Here is a 19,226-nt window from a genome sequence, read left to right on the forward strand (position 1 = left end):
GTGACAGCAGGCAGGGTCGGACCGTTAGAAAGCTTTACCCAACAACTGCATGGCCCTACCCTAGGAGAGCCACCTCAACAGGACAAGACTCAGCACTGCGTTTGCGCGGTATGTGACAGAATGGGTCCATCCGTTTTAGGATCTCCTGTGGCACTCTTCACCTCCAAGACCCGTTCAGGGCTTAAATACCTGGGACTCGCCTTTGTTTGTCCAAGGTGAATTTCTTTTCTGCGCGGCTTCGAGGAATCGTCCATTTTCTGCGTGACTCTCAGCCTCGTTGGCGCAGTAGGCAGCGCGTCAGTCTCATAATCTGAAGGTCGTGAGTTCGAGCCTCACACGAGGCACGTGTTTTGGTACAGAGTTGGTCCATCCATTTTCTACTGCTTCTACCCATTTCGAGGACGCTGGAGCCTAAGAACCATCCGTTTGTAGTGGATTTTCAGCCTCCTTTGATGCAACATCTAGAACATGGATCAATCCAAATCATTCTGCCGGTGGAAAGCCTTCCCATCTTTTTGATTTCAAGACTCGCGCGTGGCAGGCGATCCTCCCCTATGGATGCGTGCCGGCCCTCTGGAACCACTTCATCCAACTTTCACCACAATTCCTCTTTCTTTTCTCAGGTCCAAATTGCGGGGCACCACACGTTGGCTCCCAAATGACTCCTACCTGTCATTTCTTCTTGGACACTTTGTCCAGGTAGGTAGGTAGGGTTAGGAATGTCTATGCATTGGAAGCGGATGAGCAAGGGCTGATAATTGGTTATCAGCAGCTCCCGAGCTGAGTCTCTGGAGGTCGCCTGGAGTTCCTTTGCCAACACGGTCCATTGAGAGAGATCATTTGAAGTCATTCTTGCCTGACTGGTAAGTTGGAACAAGAAGTCTGCGCAAACCAAACTTGGGTTGGACATCGTATCTGCATTAAGTCAAGATGTTGTTGAGAGGAGACTTTGGAGAGTGCCGCGAATTCGGCGGGACAATCGGAAGACGTGTAAGGGTTGGTGGCTCAGCAGTAGAACTGTCGCCTGCCACCCGTGAATCTCGAAATCAGAAGGTAGTGACTCTTACGGTGTGTTCACACCGAACGCGATAGAGGCGGCCAGAGAGTCAGGTTTACATGTAAAGTCAATGGAAAGAGCGCGATGACACGCGATTACGCGTCCGGCGAAAATTCGGAAGCAGATTTGTGTCTCGAAAACGCCAAAACGCGTGAAACGCGCGTCAGTGTGCCGCGTCTGGCGCGTTTGACTTGCGAAAAAAAACCACGCGCGTCAGTTTTTGTGTTGCATTTTGTGCATACGCGCGTTTCGCGTTCACCGCTCGAGTTGGAAAAATTGAACTCCAGCGTCAAATCGCGCCGCGACAACCAATCCGGAGCCTGGTGACGTGGCTCTGACCTAGGTCAAAGGGCAGATCCAGCCAAAGCCCTTCATTCTTCATTCAGTATGGAGGAAAAGCTCATCAGCGCAGTGGCTAATCGTCCAGAACTATACGATGCTAGCTGCTACTTTTACCGAGACAGGAATAAAAAGGACCGAGCTTGGAGGCACAGAAGTGAGGAGATCGGGCAACCTGGTAAGTTCATTTGTTCTTCTTTTTAATTTCAGACTGACCCGATGAAGCCGCGCTAGAGCTAGCAAGCCCGCCTACTGTCCCGCTATTTTCCCCACTGATGTACAAATACCGTTCTGCTTTTATGCATGTTGTCATATAGGAATATGGTTTATTAATAAACAGCACACAGTGGTCCCGCTCATCCGTCACTGCCTCGCTTTTTCGCTGATTTTTCATTGCACCGTACAGCTTTGCATTCTGCAGCCTGATTGACAAATCTCCTCTGTGTCGTGTCTCCTGCGCTTGCCAAATTGATCATGTTTGGTTTTGATAACCATCACGTCCAATAGAAAAAACAGCACAAAAACACCCACAACTATGACCCTCATTCGGAAATAGACACCTGCACCGCGAGGGAAAAAGGCGCACGAAAGTGGCAGGCAGATGAAGACAAAACACGGCATAAAAATACTTTTACGTTTTGCAATCTTCAAAGGTTTGCACTTTGAGAATCAACTTGTGAGAACTGTGACTAATGTTCATGTGTGTGGGGAAAAAAGTGTATAAAGTGCGTGGCGAGGGCCTAGTTATTCTGAGAACCCCTGCTGCAATAAAACAGGGACCACTGTATATACTTTCTCTATGATTATTGTATTCAACCTGTTAACATTTAATATTGTCTTGATAGAACCAACTGATTCTGCTGCAGAGCATACCCTGTTGCTTCTCCTGGCTCCCCAGTCCCTGAGCTCCTGCTGCTGCACCCACAGGTATGTACAGCAAGCACTGATAGCTTTTTACTCGGTGTGGGATTCCCTTGTGATCACCTTTACTAAATATCTACAACTAATCTCATTATATCCTGTTTTTTTTTTTCTTTTCAATGTTGAAATTAAAATCTAGTAGCAGCCTTCTCATTTCTTTGTGTTTTGTGCTGTGTTTTACAGGCCCACAGAGGAGGACCGCTCTGAGGCAGATGAGGGACGGGTCCCAGGACGGTCCATCGGCGGTGGAGCTGGCCATCCTGGAGTCCCTGAAGAGGCCACGCCAGTCTCCAATGGAGCATTTCCTCCTCAGCCTCGTTCCTGCTCTGGAGAGCAGCTGGGTCCTTTTTATTCCTGTCTCTCTGTAAATAGTTATATTTTATATATTTATGTTTAATGTTTTTCTCTGTGAGAATTTTAATATTATTTCAAATAAATTTTTATAATGACTAATGTCTCAGTTCTACTACACAGCAAATGTTGGCACACGACTTGACACATGTAGAATTTATTTCATATTATACTAATGACAAAATATACTAATACAGTGGGATGCAAAGGTTTGGGCAACCTTGTTAATAGCCATTATTTTCCTGTATAAATCGTTGGTTGTTACAATAAAAATGTCAGTTAAATATATCATACAGGAGACACACACAGTGATATTTGAGAAGTGAAAAGAAGTTTACTGGATTTACAAAAAGTGTGCAATAATTGTTTAAACAAAATCAAGCAGGTGCATAAATTTGGGCACCACAAAAAAAGAAATGGAATAAATATTTAGTGTATATCAATGTGTGTGTCTCCTATATGATATATGGGGGGGCCTTTGTCTGGACGTGCTCCCCATCCAGAGCTCCACAGCAGAGAGGGAAGTTCCAGCGCTCCTGGAATCCCTCTGTGATGGACCGCCAGTCTCCAGGTGAAGGCACAGCCATGAAGTCGTCCACTAGACAGTCCCAGATGGCCGTCGCTACCTGGGGGTGATCTGGCACACTGTGGACACATCTACTCTGAAACTGTACACGATGGTCCTGAAGGAGTCCCCGGTGGCAAGGAACCTGGACAAAATTGTTCAAAATTAGTATTATGTGTACTGCAGTTACAAATACATTATTCAAATTCCAAAATACTTTTGTAATGTCAGATTTAAATTACAAAACATAAATCTTACATAAAACATTTTCCAATAATAAGGATAATTACATAATATATATTAGATATAATATAAAACAGTCAGTGTTTTGTTTTAACTTTAACATATCATAATTTGATTGGTAACAACTTTTACCACTACAGTGAGCCAATCACTCATAATTCCTAAACATGTAAATAAGGCAGGAATGAAGTAAGACATTAATAGAAATAAAGAGTTGTATGTTGACATTTAGCCCTTTCCTTGCTTAAATCATTAATATTTTTGAAAAATTAATCTGTGATAAGACAGCTTATCAAGATAGAACCATATAACTAAAGATGAACCAAACTGTTCACAGTTTTATCTAACTCTCAGTTTAAAGAAAGGCTGGTGACCCCTGTTATAGAGTCTGACAGCTGCGAGGATTACATACAAATATTCATCTATACCAGAATTAAACCAGGTCTAAATAAGAAGGAGTGAGTATCACTACAAAGATTAACCCACAGTGGTTCTTGTACCAGTTTGATATCAGCAAACACCGAGAGCATACACTGATAGACACCACAGCCATGCTATCATTGCAAACACTGATAACAGCATAAATTGAATTAAATCGGGACTTGATGAGACCTTTCAAGTATCACTAGAAATATTATAAACAGTCGTCTCCATACCACAGTTTGCTATCAGTAAACACCGACGGCATTCATTGATAGCATAGCACATCCATGTTAGCAGTGTATAAACGATAGTTTAGCATATTAGCACAGGTATCAATAAAGGACTACCGTATTAAACACTTTTACTAACCGCAGGCAGATGGACAGGCGCTCTGTAGGTGGGATTGAGCGCCTATAGTTGGTGTCTAGGCGGGCGATGCTTGGACCAACGCGGGACAGCAGGTCCTCAAACTGGGCGAGGGAAAGACTGTGGTATCGCTGAAATCGGCCGTCATCCAGGCGCAGCTCCTGGAGCAAGTGGTGAAACTCACCAAACTGCTCACGCCTCTGGAGGACCTGATGGACCCAGGTACGGCGAGGACGTCCTTAACGCCGCTGCTCTGCTCTCCACAGTAAATAGAAACGCTAGCTCGACAGCTGCCATCTAGCAAAGATACCGGTCTGACACAACTTCCTCCCACATCCCTCCCACATTTCCGGTTCACGCGCGTCAAAACATGCAATTTTGACGCGCGATGGATTTTTCTTGGACACGCGTCGAGGTGCGAATGTGCACGCGTCAAATTAGGGGCGTTTGGGGCGTTTTCGCTCGCGTCTATCGCGTTCGGTGTGAACACACCGTTAGCCTCACGCAAGAGTCACAGCGATCTGCTTTGATGCACGGTACGTGACAGAGTTTGTCCATCCATTGTAAGGATCTTGAGAGGAGACTTTGGAGAGTGGCGCGAATTCGGTGGGACAATTGGTAGACGTGCAAGGGTTGTTGGCTCAGCGGTAGAATTCTCGCCTGCCATGCGTAAGTCTTGAAAACTGAAGGTGGTGAGCTCTATCCTCACGCGAGGCATGTTTTGGTGTGCAGTTCGGCCACCCAATTTAGGATCTCCTGTCACACACTTCACCTGCAAGACGGCAACCCATCCTGGGCTTGAAGAAGTGGCAACTCTGCTTCATTTGTTGACGGCTTCTAAGAACGGTCCATTTTTTGGGGAGATGGGCCTTGAGCCTCGCTTGATACACAGTGCGTGGCAAAGGCAGCCCATCCGTTGTCTACCGCTTGTCCCATTCGGGTAAGCCGGAGCTGGGTCAAAAACACAGGTTCCCTGACCGGGAATCGAACCCGGGCCGCGGCGGTGAGAGCGCCGAATCCTGACCACTAGACCACCAGGGAGCTGCGACAGAGTTGCCTTGATGAGTGATTCCTGGCTGTATTGGGCCACATTTACCGTTGGGCCTCGAGAGGAGCGTTTGGGCAATGGCGCGAATTCGGTGGGAAAAATGGCACACACGTGAGCATTGGTGGTTCAGTGGTAGAATTCTTGCCTGCCACGCGGGAGGCCCGGGTTCGATTCCCGGCCAATGCACACTTCCTTTATGCGTGGGGCCTTGAGAGGCATTAAGTTTGTTTCTCGGTCGCTGCCAGACGGCGTCAAGATTTCCGCAAGATCACATGACGGGCTCTTGCTTGTGGGTGCAGCTAGCAGCGTCCCAGAGTTTAGAGGTGGGTTAACGAGATCAGATGTCTGTGTAGGTTCTCGGTCACGGTAGTCTTGAGGTCCTGCAAAGAAGGAAGGTGACTGGATTCCTTTTGTGGTGCGTGAAGACTTTTCAATCCTCATCCAAGAGGCTTCTTCAGGCCTGCAGCGATTGATGGAGCCTGTCAGGTATTTAATCCCTGCTGGGGTTGTCCACTTGAGGGTTGTTGACCCACTGTTATTCATATTAGTCATCACTTAAGCCCAGGTGTGAAACGCAGGTCTTTACCGTCACAGGAACCAAGGCGTGACAGCAGGCAGGGTCGGACCGTTAGAAAGCTTTACCCAAACAACTGCATGGCCCTACCCTAGGAGAGCCACCTCAACAGGACAAGACTCAGCACTGCGTTTGCGCGGTATGTGACAGAATGGGTCCATCCGTTTTTAGGATCTTGAGAGGAGACTTTGGAGAGTGGCGCGAATTCGGTGGGACAATTGGTAGACGTGCAAGGGTTGTTGGCTCAGCGGTAAGCAACAGCTTACGAAGGGGTCCTGTGGTGGGCACTGTGCAATCACACAAAAGAACAACTTAAATTTCACCATAACCCTGACTGGAGAAAAGGGCAGTTTGGAAATTTAAATGGCATGACAACTGTTGCACATTACTCTAAAATCAGTCCTGTGACTTTAAGATCACAACCTGATTTAAAACAGAATCTAACATCAACATTCTTGCCCCTGGAAATAGCTCTAAGATATCCCACATAGCAAAATTGGTATGGCCCAGATCTTGCCCACACAATGTGCTTACACATAGCCCACATACCGCAAAGACGCACTATTATGTTCTGGCACATGTTGTTATTACATGGCTTGATTAAGGTACACACTAGGCTGACATCTGGGGCCAGAGCTGAAACTGTTCTGGGCCAGCACAGGGCCAGCAGTTTGTCTGCAACTGGCCCATGGCCCACACAACTTACATATGGGCCACATACCCCAAAGAATGACGGCCCTTTGGTGGCCCAGATCTGGTTTGCCAGAGATGGCCCTCACATGGGCTAGCACAAGGCCAGTTGCAGACACACAGGTGGTCCTGTGCTGGCCCATGTGTGGATTACCTCTGGCAAACCTGATATGGGCCACCAAAGGGCCGTCATTCTTTGTGGTATGTGGCCCATATGTAAGTTGTGTGGGCCATGGGCCAGTTGCAGACAAACTGCTGGCTCTGTGCTGGCCCAGAACAGTTTCAGCTCTGGCCCCAGATGTCAGCCTAGTGTGTACCTTAATCAAGCCGTGTAATAACAACATGTGCCAGAACATAATAGTGCAAAAGTAACTTGACAAAACTCTGTTCAGACAGTGAATGGACTGATTCTTGTATAGCGCTTTTCTACTCTCCCGGATTACTCAAAGTGCTCTATACAACATGCTACCTTCACACACACTTTCTCTAAACTGAGTGCTTGCTAACTACATTCATACACATTCACACTCTTGACATGCAGACCGGAGGAGCCAGGGATCAAACCACTAACCTTCTGGTGAGTAGGTGACCTGCTCTACCGCCTAAGGTACAGCCACCCAGTGCTAAACGTGAGTAAACCCTCACTAGGTTGTGGATAAAGTGTAAACTCACAAACCTGTAGAAACCTGCATGCGAAACGTTGGTTATCATAGCAGTATAGTATAGAGATCGACAGACCATGTGACTTTCGTGTGTTGCATTGTAGGTACGAGTGGCAGGAAAATCAAAACACTGCATCAAGCGCTAGGATTTCCAGCACCAGTAACCATTCATTCTGCGGTTTTAATCCCTACTTGCATTTTATTTGCCCCAAAAACAGTTATGTACAAAACGAAGGAGAACATGGCAGGTCCGTACAAAGACAGACTTGACAAAGAGGCAAAAAAAAGGTACGAGGAAAAAATCAAAGCAGTGAAAGGGTTAGACCCATACGAGCATACAGAGTGGACTAAAGATGTTAGCGCGCTGCCCAACTTTCATTACGCCCATACTTATAATTATATGGTTCTAAGTTTGAGTGCATACACTCATTAAGTGTTTAGTAACTTCAGATCCCTGTGACAAGCCCAGGTTCAGTTTACTGACGCATGGGTACAGGACCTTGAGGTGTTCAGAGTAGAACATAAGACTGTCGTCCGTACAAAGGTAAGTTTACCAGTCACACAAATTGTCTTCATAAATACACATTAGAAAACCGTGGAATAACGTTCTGTGAAAATATGACAAAATATATCAAATTACAGATGTTATATGCCCTTCATATCATAGGATATTAAAATAATGAGAAATGGAATGAAAAGGAATGCGGGACTTTTCGTGGCTGTTTTGATCTGGGTCTCCCTCTTAACCGATCAAATCTCGCTGTGGTTGCAGCTTTAAACTCGATATGACCCAGGCTGATAGAGGGTGCCCAGTCTGGATCGCATTCCAGCATTTTGCAGGCTGGAGTGCCTACAAAACACAACAAACATTAGCCTGCAAAGCCACAGTAAACAAAGCAGCATAGCGCAATGAATTCAATTCAAATCATGCGACCGGCTATGGCAGTTAATAATACAACCGCGTCTTGCCATTCTAGCTAGCCACTTGTACCTACAGTCCTTTGCGGGTTTTACCCTTTACCCTACTCCTACTCTATTGCAACATGGCATTTGGGTCTTCTAACTAAAATAGGAAAATAAATAGTGCCATCATTGCCAGACCTGACCCACATCTAGTTGACATACACCCTGCCATGACACCAGTCAGTCAGAAGTGCCAGCTTGATGCCGGATCCAGGCCAGACCTGTTTTCTATGAGCCTGGGCCACATAAACCAAACCACAATCGGGCCAAATGTGGCATGCCATCACTTAAACAGTGCCGGATTAAGAGAATATGGCAAATGAGATGACAGGATGGCCAAAAAAAAAAACAAAAAAACACAAGTACTTTAGAATGAGATCTTGTTGTTTGATTGGAACAGTAAAGTGCCATAACAAAGAATAAGTGCACCTATGTAAGAACAAGTATCACTCCTATGAAGTTTCCATGTTTTACATATGGACTCAGGGCTGCAAGTTTCCTCTATGCATTTTCTTATCTAAACGTTGGTGACTTAGAACCTCAAAGTTAGCAGCACAACACTTGTTTCCGTTTTACCATCAAACATTTCTTTTAGTCATCTGTGTTTATCAGTGCAATGTGTCACAATTTTTTTTATTCAATAACCACAAAGTACACAAATACAAGATTAAATATTTTATTTATCAAAGATAGATAATTACACAGTCATACAATGAACAAGGTTTCTATAAAAAAAATTACACAGTGTAACATACATACAAATAAGTGTTTAGGATAATCTGACATACTTTCAAAGCGTAAGAATAAAGGTTTTAAAAAAAAAAAATCATGTTCTTTGATTATCACATATGTATCACATTTTCAAAGCATAATATAAGCAGAAAAGTGTTTACAAAAACATTTTTACAGAATGTACACACCTTTGCTTTTTCCACAGTGCCTGTATGCCTCTTCCAAAACTTTGTGTTTTTCACCATCAGACACAATAACTCACAATTATCTAAGGCCTGCCACCAAATGTCAGTGACTTCTTCACAATCACTTGTGTCCGCTGCTCTCCTCAGATCCAAATGCAGAGTCTACTGTACTGGGGGGTAAAAATGACTCTTTGGCAATTTATCAAAAAAAATATCTCTCAAAAAGTGATGTTTTAAGTGGAAAAACGCCTGAATGTGGTGATGGGACCAGAAACACGGGGTTGCAGGGCAGTTAAGGGCTTGTGTATTTCTGGAGAGTCTGCAAAGTTGTCTTGGTTGATTTCAAAAACTCTGGGCGCTTCACTCATCAAAAGGCTGTAAATTCGGCTCATTGGTCAGCTCAAAGCCTAATTACTAAATTATTATTAAATACCTAATTACTGTTTTATTCATCGATATCTGTGTTCCCCCCTCCTTGGTTGGTTCCCATCACCGAGTCATTATGAAAAGTTCTGAGAAAAGAAAGGCAGAAGCACGCAAGTCAGTGGCTAATGATAACTCCATTAGCATCCAGGCTGCTGCAGTGCACGACGAACATTCCGAAACTAGGAATCTTGCCGAAAACATGCACGACTACCTCGGCTCGGATCCTAGTGCTGGTATCTGAAATGGATGAGGATTTTCCACCCCTTCCCGCTACACCATCTAAATCTCCAGCGGTCAAACAGAGAAGGATTGCTGACGTGGAATCCACAGCAATCCTCACTGATCAACAACAGGTCGGATGCCCTAGAAAAGATGGTCAGCAAAAACTGCAGTGATCGTTGAGGTGAAAGATGCCATTAAAGAAAATGCAAAGCAGATCGAAGATATCAAACAGACCCTTGAATTTATCTGTGTTGATATTAAAGCCGTGAGGGTCAGAGTTGACCACCTTAAGGCGCAGCTTACCAAATTTCAAGAAACCCGTGGCACACAAGAGAAACGGCTTTCCTGCCTGGAGAGTTACTCGCATCGCTGGAATCTTAAGCTTTATGGCCTGGAGGAAAAAGAAAAGGAGGACATAAGAAAGGAAGCAATTCACATCTGCCAAGCTGTCCTACAAGAGGCCAAGGACAAACTACCGGACGTTGTGGACACAGTGCATTGCCTTGGTCCAAAGAAAACGAATAACACCCATCCCAGAGGCATCATTCTGCAGTTCACCTCCCAGATTTACCGCGATGCTGTCTGGCACTCAGCTAAAAGCTCATCCTTCTTGAAAAATAACAACTTGAGGCTCGCAGAGGATTTATCTACTGAAGACAGAGAGAAGAAAGATACTGTGGCCTGCTGTAGAAAAAGCACAGAAAGAAAATAAACCAGCGTACTTCATTGGTGGCCGAGCCTTTGTGAATGGAATCGAAGTATTCCCATCATAAACCATACTGACTGTTACTCAATCTTATAGGGCACAGTATGCTGTGGCACTTTTTGGTGTGCTTATTCTGTCTAATTTTGTGCACTCCCTATAACTCTGCTTGATTTGCTTAAAACTAGGTTTACCTCACCATTTATGTTCCTCTTATGCACTCCAGATGCACCTTAATATGCATACTACCTTCAGAACTATTTTATTCTGACTCTCTTTTTGACCCTTTTTACCTCTTACTGGTAAAATTTAGAGAAAATTATTTTCATTTTAATACACTGTTCTGTGCCCATCTGTTCTCAGAACTGTACTTTATTCCATCCCATGTTAAAGTTCCTAAAGTTAAGTGAAGTTAGGTTTGCGGTCCCCCCTCCCATGGTTCACAGGGTACCAAGGCCCGTAAGTTTTCTCTTTGACAGCTCTTCAGCCTTTAGGCTATCCCCTTACTTACTTAGTTTTTTGTTTATTTATTTTATTTGCCCTTATGTCCCTTTCTTTTATTTCCCTTAATGTGAGAGGTTTAAGAGACCACACAAAACAAAATGCCATATTTCTATACTTTAAACAGTATGGTACCAATTTCTGTTTTATAGAAGAATCCCATTCTACTCCACAAGATGTTATCCTCTGGAGGTCACAGTGGGGCTCCGAGTTATGGATGTCTCGTGGTTCAGAATGCTCAGCAGGCGTTTGCATTCTTAAAAATTGTTTTAATGGAAAAATCCTGTTTTCCGATTGTGACAATGATGGTCGTTAGCGCTTGAGATTGCTACTCTGACTTTCATAATTGTAAATGTCTATGGTTTCAATTCCCATACTGAAAATAATGCACTTATTGGCAGGTTAGAAGAACTCATGTTTCACTGGTTAGCTAAACTCCCTAATTCTCACATTATTTGTGGCATGGACTTTAACGCTGTACTAAATAACTGTCTTGACAGGTGGCCTCCTGAAAGTTTATATGTAAAATTGTTTATGAGCATATTTTATTTAACTGATACTCGGAGGGACACGCACCCATGTCAGAATGAATACACATGGTGTAACAAATCATTATCAAGCCAGTCTCGAATTGACTATTGGCTCATCTCTAAAGATCTGAGTAATGCAGCTGCAGACATCTTACCATCAGCTCTATCCGATCACAAATCTATTCGCATTTTTATTCCTGTAGTATCTTCTCCCCTATCTCGTAAGAAACTTAACAGCAGTATCCTTAAACACTCTACTGTATATTCAGAGATTGAAAGCATGATCAGAAAGTATTGGAACAAAGCAATAAACGAAAATACCTTTGGTCTTAACTGGGAACTGTTAAAATATGAAATTGCAACATTTCTAAGTACTGTAGTGATTTAGCCAAAATAAAAAAAAGAAGAAGAGCATGAAGTAATAAGCAAGATCTCCCTACTGACCTCAAAACTTCCAGACACTCTCAATGAGTCTGAAAAAGCAGAGCTTGTTGTGCAGCAGCATAGGCTTGATGAGATTTACAAGTGAAGAGCTGAGGGAGCCTTTGTCAGGTCGCACAGGCGATGGCTTGAAGAAGGCGAGCAAAGTTCTGCTTACTTTTTTAGGTTAGAAAGGCAGAAGTCATGAAACAATTCAATTCAGTATTTAAAAATTGATGGCTCAATCGGTCATGATCCGGCTGTGTGCAGGCAGGAATTGGACCCAAACGCAAACTCACTAGAAACAGGACTGAACTCAAAACGGCAGCTTTTATTGCTGAACAGAAAACTCTACAAAACCTAAACCGGGAAGAACCACACAGCATGAGGGAGATCACAACACTGACACAGAGAAACACAGGGCTTAAATACACTGGGAAATAACGAGGGGAATGAGACACAGAAGGGGAGCACAGCTGGGAGAAATCAGACATAACGAGACCCAAGGGAAGCGAAACTCAATACATTCACGTAGGACACAGACCTTCAAAGTAAAACAGGAAATGTAACACGGACATGGACTTGACCGGGGAAACAGAGCAACTAAGAAACACAGAGACCGACAAAAAGGAGACAGAGGGCAGCTACTAAATACTCAGAAAACTAAACAGAATACAAGAAACCCAAACTAAGACACTGGGGCAACAAAGAGAACTAAGATCATAATACGAAAACCCTGAGACACAAGAAACTCAAAGCACTGGGTCACCGACCCAGGACCGTGACACAATCACTGATGAGCCAAAGAAAATTCTACGCCAACTTCTGCGCAAAGTTTTACAGTAATCTCTACACTTCCAAATTTTGTCAGAAGTCGGTTTCTCAGTTCTTTGACTCCATCCCTAATGTGAACCAGCTGTCCAAAGAGGACAGTGATTTCTGTGACAGACCAGTCTCTTTAAAAGAAGTTTCAGATGCAGTAAGTCAGCTAAATCGAATAAATCCCCAGGTCCTGATGGTTTAACGACAGAATTTTATAAAAAAAAAAAAAAAATTCCGATATCTTGACCCCCTTCCTAAAAGTTTACATGAAAAGTATAAATAAAGGCTCACTCCCCCCGATATTATGCCAAAGTTTGATTACGCTCATCCCTAAACCCAGGAAAGACCCACTCTTACTGGACAACTGGCGACCAATATCTCTATTAAATAATGATTATAAAATCTTAGCACTCTTACTAGCCAAAAGACTGAAATTAGTACTAGACCCTCTTATTGATGAGTGGTAGTCAGGGTTTATGCCAAATCGACATATCTCTAATAATATAAGACTGATCTTAGATATCTTAGACTACTCTGAGCTTGTTAAAGATGAAAGCATCATGCTTTTTTGGACTTCTACAAAGCATTTGACTCTGTAGAACACAAGTTTATTTTATCACTGGTACCTTTTTTAGTAATTGTGTCAAGACCCTTTATACTAATGGTAATAGTTCTATTTAAACTTCCTTGTGGTACTTTCTCCAGAGCATCTGGCCTCTCCCTTAACCTCAGTAAGTGTGAACTGCTACAAGTGAACAAGTGTACTGTGTCCTGTGTTTCCGGGATCCCAGTGAAAAGTTGTGTAACATATTTGGGAATCCTTATTACCAAAGATAAGAATTCTAGGAACGCTCTAAACTTTAACCTTATCATCAATAAAACTCAAATGTCCTCAACAATTGGTTGCAAATTAGGATTTGTCCCTAAAGGGTAGAATGCTGCTCACCAAGGCTGAGGGTTTGTCTCACCTGACCTATGCTGCTCAATCTTTACATGTCGATAACTCTACATGCAAATCTGTTGATAAATTGTTATTTAATTTTCTGTGGAAAAACAAAATTCACTACATTCGCAAATCCATAGTTATGAACAATTATAACAATGGTGGCTTAAATTTTGTAGATTTCAGCTCCCTGAATTATACTTTCAAAATGAATTGGATTAAAAAACATCTCAAAAACCCTAACTCCATCTGGAACTTCATCTCTCATCATATCTTTTCACATTTGGGTGGCTTGGACTTTATTCTTCTCTGCAACTACAATATTCAGAAAATCCCAATTAAACTCTCAAACTTTCATCAACAAGCTCTTTTGGCATGGTCCTTGATCTATAAACGTAACTGTCGGGGGAAATTTCCCAAATAGAAGGCTGCCAAAGTAAAACAGAGACACAGTGAGACAATATAATCAATCACATGTACATGGGTGAACGTCTCGAGAGAGAGTCACACAGTACTCTTCTTTATTGCAGGTTATATAGGCACGTAGGTTACTCAACAGGGCGGAGGCAGTCTCCGCCTGTTCTCAGAATATAGATTGCAAATGCATATCTTGCTAAAGAATATAGATTGCTTAACAGACAAATGCATATCTTGCTAAAACGTTCTGTTCATACTATACTAAACATCTGCTTAAGTGGAACTTTCCGTTCCTCTTTACACAGGAACTTGTCTTCACAGGCATATGATAAGCATAGGCAAGGCTTCATGTTTATCAGGGTGAATCGTCATTCAGAGTTTACACAAACACAAGCAAAGCATTTTTGAATAATAAACAAAATCTTTTCACAGTAACTTTTCTCCACAAAGATATTATATTTGGAACAACTGTAACATTCTATACAAGAATAAGTCGCTGTTCTTTAAAAACTGGTTTAATAATGGTATTCTTCTGGTAAGTCAACTATTCAATAACGCAGGCTTATTATACAATTACTCAGAGTTCCTATCCAGATATAACATCCCGGTATCCCCAAAGGAGTTTTGTATTGTTTTTGATGTCATACCGCCTGGTCTGTCCATGTTGTTTAGAAATACCACTGCCTCCCCACACCTGTTCATGTCCCGCCCTATCCTGAGAGACATTCCTTTTGGTCAGATTTGTTTCTCCTCTTGTAAAGGTGTGAATGCCAAGATTAGGTCTCTTTTCCAAGAGTCACTTTTCTCTATTCCTCCTTCCATTTCTTTCTGGTCTAATTTTGTCAAGGACACTGACCAGAAAAAAGTTTGGTCTTTGCCACAAAAATTCCTCCTTACCAACAAAGTGAAGGAAATTTCATTTAAGCTAATTCATAGATTCTACCCTGTTAAATGGTTCCTTCAAAAATATAAGAGGGATATGGATACTCTTTGGTCCTTCTGTAAGATCATCCCAGAGACCTGCTTGCACCTATTCTGGTCTTGTGCCTTTACGAAGATTTTGTGGAAAGATATCGCTAGTTTTATCTCTAAGAACATATTATCAAATTTTGTGCTTTTTTACCAAAATGTGTTATTTGGTTATACTGACTTTAGTAGGAAAGACTCGAATGCTCTTTACCTCATTAATCTGATTTTACTCCTTGCCAAATACCATATCCATTAATGTAAGTTCTCAAGCAAGAAACCACACTTTTTCACCTTTAAGAAAGAAACTGAACTCTATGTGAATACAATTTGTTCCTCTCACAACAAAAAAGCTGTAAATATTTGTAATATGTTTAATGTCCTTGTTTAATTATTTAATGTCACTGTATCTTTTTTTTCTTCCCCCTTTTAATTTTGGGATGCATCTTACCTGTTTATTTTTTACATTGTTGTCTCCTCCATGCATTATATTTGTTGTTACTGCTCCTCTTGAAATAAAGATGGAGAGAGAGAAAAAAAAAGAGTTCGAGATCGCTGCCGGGGGTTACAGTAAGGGGGCTATTTTTATCTTGTTCTAGGACAGTCTTTCTCAAACGGTGGTACGCGTACCACTAGTGGTACTTGGGCTCTCTCTGGTGGTACGCTGCAAAGGCGCCATGGCGCTGCCACGCTGATAATAAAAACTGCCCTTTTAAGCGGTGCCCCAATCCCAGCCACCATTGATGAGTCGGAGGCTCCTGGGAGAATCGGTGGGGGTGCGGGAGATTGGTGAGCCGGGGACTATCGCCTGGATGCCGAAGCTCCTTGTAGCCAGGACAATGTGATCCGCTTCTTCTGCGAGAGGGCGGTAATCTTTTATGGCCAGCAGCAGGGAGTTGGCGAGACCACGTCGCACCGACAACTGTTGGAGGAAGACATGGGTGAAGAGGAACCCGCTGTCATCCATTCCTAGCAAGGACAGCATGCTCTCCATGAGCTTGAGAGCCGTACTATCACCCATGCCCGAGAGAGATAGGAGTTTCACGGCCCACTCTATGTGAGAGAGGGAGTACCGCCGCAGCAGCGGTGTATTGAGAGCGGTGTATTTCCCTTGGCTGGGGGGATCCTGGAGGCGGGTCATCACATGGCGGGTGGACAGCGGATCCAGCAAGGCCACCACATTTCGGCTCGTCGGCTAAAACGCCACGATGAGCAAACCGAGCTTCGACGTACAGTGTGAACTACGAAGGAGGGTTGTGAAGCCAAAAATCCGGCATCTTAACCACCACAGCAAAAATTAAAACGTACAGCTCTGCTATCACTGCTGACATAAATGAAGACAGAAAACTAAACAGCAGTGACATTTGTAGGGTTACTGTCTGAAGTTGGGCTAGCTGGTATATTTAATGATGTTCTGTGTGGCGGCTAGCTACACAGCTATGGTTAGCATAATATAGGGTGACCAACCGTCCTCTTTTCCCCGGACATATCCACTTTTCACGTTCTGTCCGGGGCGTCCGGGGGGATTTTCGAGATTGATGAAAATGTCCGGGTTTTCCTATAATCCGACAGAGGACCCATGTGTTTGAAGTCATCCCCGAACTGCTGCTTTACTGGTACTGGTAATTTTTCTTATGCAGATGAGGCATTATTTCTGTACCATTATTTAATTCCAGAGGCTTTTAAGTTATTTTTTTTTGCGCTCGTTGACTTGTAAAAGCCTATATGACAATTTTTGTCCACATGTAAACGGCGTTTCAAATCCCCGAAAACGGAGATTTTTTAAAACTCCTGCCAGGTTGGAGATTTTCGAAAACTCCGTTTTTGCGTTTACGTGTGGACGAGGAATACGGAGTTCATCACGCAATGTCAAAGGTATGTGCCTTTTTTCACACTGTGCGCCACGTTACTGTTTACATGAGATGAATTTCTACAATCGCGGATAGAGACAAAATACTGTTACTGTTAATCTGACTATCTTTAGGTTTTACACACTTACATATACACACGCAGTTACTGTCCCTCCATTTAGAAAGACAGAGGCGTCAGAGTGTAATTATTTTACGTGTAGTTGTTTTTTCCTGTGTAATATTATTCAACATTGCTATCAATACATTTGTCAAAAAATGCCTCTCTGTGCAAAATGGGTTCAAAAACATAAACAACTGTGGGATACTGTTTGTTGGTGATTTGGACAGGGGGAACCAATCGTGGCAGGATCAGCCTGATATTATTTGTATCCCACTTTAACTTTACTGTATAAAGAGCTAACATCTCCAAAATGTTAGGAGTAGTTAGTCATTATAAGAAGTGTTTGTGAACTAAAAATCAAGAATGTGGGATACTGTTTGGCCATGATTTGGACACCCCAGCGTGTGCTCCCGACGCAGAGGAAAGTAATAGTATTTGGCGATGCTTCATCCTCTGCTTTGCATTTGCGTGGGAGCCCCGTCGAAAACCTGTCCGTTATGCTAGAAGTGTCTAAGCGTTCTTTTTTTTTTGTATTAATCCCCCCCCCCGCAATGGCTTTGCCCCCCCCCGGGTGCCACCCAAAGTGGTATTATTGTATTATTAAAGCTCTTCATGACTGAGCCAAGTGTCTTCTTTTTTGAAAAACAAAATATGGTCACCCTAGCATAATACAAACACAGTGAAGCTGGAGGGTGAACGCTAACCTTTTTCCACTCAATAAAAGTTAATGTGAGGGTTCCCGAAGGTTAGGGACAAAGGCAATCGCATGTTGGGATGATGTAAACGGACCAAACTTCAGTGAGGAGAACAACTGCAATATAAGGTAGCCATTAATATACTGCTACATGGGCTGGCTGTAAACCAAGAGAGGCCCACAGTGATCACTGCCTTTTTTAGGGGCTTGTTCAGATTAAATAGAACAAAATACAAAACATTAAAACATGTTAAAAACACAACAGCCTTAATAAATGCAGAGTAGTTTGGACCCGGAAGCAGGGTTCATCATGTCATCACATAAAGATTGGATATCCCACCTACTGTGAATGTTTTAATGCTGTACAGTTGTTATTATTATCACTTGTCACATCTTGTTTTCATCTGCTGCGCGCGGACCGGCAGGCCTCGCTCTCTGGTAAGACCACAGGTGGAGGTGTCTGCTTTTACATTAATAGTGGCTGGTGCACAGATGTAACAGTGATTGCTCAGCACTGCTCTTCCTCTCTGGAATACCTTTTTATTCACTGCAAACCATTTTATTCTCCGCGGGAGTTTGCTTCATTCATCTTGGCCGCTGTTTACATCCCGCCAGATGCGGATGTGCAGGCAGCTCAGTGCGCACTCGCGGAGCAGATACTGCACATGGAGCGGACATTCCCAGACTCCCTCATTATTGCTCTTGGGGACTTTAATAAAGCCAATCTGAGCCAAGAGCTTCCCAAATACAAGCAGTATATTAAATGCCCGACCAGAGAGGAGAGGACATTGGACCACTGCTACAGCACGATCAGCGGGGCCTATCGCGCGGTGCCCCGCGCTTCACTCGGACTTTCTGACCACGTCATGATCCACCTGATCCCCGCGTACAGACAGAGGCTGAAGCTCTCCAAACCTGTCGTGAGGACTAAAAAACTGTGGAGCAACGAGGCTGTGGAGGAGCTTCGCACATGTTTGGAGTCTACAGACTGGGACACAATGAAGGCTGCTTCTAACAGCTTGGACGAGTTTACGGACACTGTCACCTCCTATATCCACTTCTGTGAGTACAGCATTGTGCCATCACGCACCAGGGTGAGTTATAACAATGACAAACCCTGGTTTACTCCTAAACTCAAAAAGCTGTGGCTGGAAAAGAGAAAGGCGTTCAGAAGCGGAGACAGGGACTGCTACAGAGAGGCCAAGTACAGGTTCACTAAAGAAGTGGGCATTGCTAAACATCAGCACTCTGAGAAGATGCAGCAGCAGATCTCAGAGAATGACTCGGCCTCTGTGTGGAAAAGTTTTAGGAATATTACCAACTACAAGCCTAAAACCCCCCACTCCACTGATGACTTGCTCTTGGCCAACACCCTTAACGACTTTTACTGCCGTTTTGACGAGCCATCAAGCAGCCTTCACACCTCCAACGGCCCCAACAATAGAGACACTTTGGACACTCATTCCCCCACCTCTCCCCCCTCCATAGAGCC

The 19,226-nt window shown here is 43.5% G+C and overlaps 1 long non-coding RNA gene and 3 other non-coding genes across 4 annotated transcripts; 2 read left to right on the forward strand and 2 right to left on the reverse strand.

Annotated features, from left to right (window-relative positions):
* Positions 1-271: 271 nt before the first annotated feature.
* Positions 272-344, forward strand: trnam-cau (transfer RNA methionine (anticodon CAU)). The gene has a single exon. It is a non-coding gene; the product is annotated as a tRNA-Met (tRNA).
* A 4,890-nt stretch (positions 345-5,234) lies between these two features.
* Positions 5,235-5,306, reverse strand: trnae-cuc (transfer RNA glutamic acid (anticodon CUC)). The gene has a single exon. It is a non-coding gene; the product is annotated as a tRNA-Glu (tRNA).
* Positions 5,307-5,428: 122 nt separating this feature from the next.
* Positions 5,429-5,499, forward strand: trnag-gcc (transfer RNA glycine (anticodon GCC)). Its single transcript has one exon. It is a non-coding gene; the product is annotated as a tRNA-Gly (tRNA).
* Positions 5,500-8,589: 3,090 nt separating this feature from the next.
* On the reverse strand, positions 8,590-14,078 carry LOC106098338 (uncharacterized). The gene is made up of 3 exons (XR_003216326.1): positions 11,946-14,078; positions 10,071-10,158; positions 8,590-9,908 (listed from the first exon to the last, which is right to left on the reverse strand). It is a non-coding gene; the product is annotated as an uncharacterized LOC106098338 (long non-coding RNA).
* Positions 14,079-19,226: the final 5,148 nt, after the last annotated feature.

Source organism: Oreochromis niloticus, linkage group LG23 (genome assembly GCF_001858045.2).
Source record: "Oreochromis niloticus isolate F11D_XX linkage group LG23, O_niloticus_UMD_NMBU, whole genome shotgun sequence".
NCBI classification, from domain to species: domain Eukaryota; kingdom Metazoa; phylum Chordata; class Actinopteri; order Cichliformes; family Cichlidae; genus Oreochromis; species Oreochromis niloticus.